The sequence below is a fragment of the Penaeus monodon genome, chromosome 15 (genome assembly GCF_015228065.2).
Source record: "Penaeus monodon isolate SGIC_2016 chromosome 15, NSTDA_Pmon_1, whole genome shotgun sequence".
Lineage (NCBI taxonomy): Eukaryota > Metazoa > Arthropoda > Malacostraca > Decapoda > Penaeidae > Penaeus > Penaeus monodon.
In genome coordinates, this window is record NC_051400.1 from 16,163,906 (window position 1) to 16,164,705 (window position 800).

The following is an 800-nucleotide window of genomic DNA, read 5'->3' on the forward strand; positions in this document are numbered from 1 at the left end:
GATTAGATCGATAGGCAATTGGTGGCACTTCTGTTTTCAGTAAAATTCTGAGAGACAGAATTCATTTGCACCGACATTATATTTGCTACCTGATTGTACGAATTCCTACGAAAATACCCAGAAGAAATGGCTGGAAACGTTTTAATTAGAATGATGCGGTTTTGTTCAGGGACTCTCACTGGCCCTGCAAACCCTTTGTTCTTGTAGATCATTAAAATTATACACGTGACATTAAACTCCATTAAACTTTACAGCGACATGAAACGTGTATTCTACCAGTAAGTCAATTTACCAAGTAACCTCAACGGAAATAGTCATCGCAAGCGGCCATGACCGGGGAAAAAATGTAGTCTAACCAAACCGAGACTGACCGTCCTGTTGACGTAACAAATCTATATATTGTCAATATCCCCAGAGAGATCGCATGCTATTACTACCGTTCGCGGATGATTAATCCGGATCAAAGTCTACCACTTCCACGAACGCAATTCCCTCTCACTTCTGTCACGTGCTTAAACTTAATGTTTAGTTCTTTCAGAGATTAGAAGAAAGTGAAAGAACATGTTTTGCATAATTTTAACGTTTTTATGGATAAAAACAATATAAAAAGAATATGTGTCGTGCTCGGACACGACTACGCGTGGATTTTTTTTTCTTTTTTATTGTTCCCCGATGGCTCAGCGTACAGGATTAATTACGGAAGATTTTATTCCACTGGGAACCCTTGACCTTTGAGTATAAATATATATATTGGATTTATTGATTTGAAATATATTGGATTTTCTAAGTATATTATACGA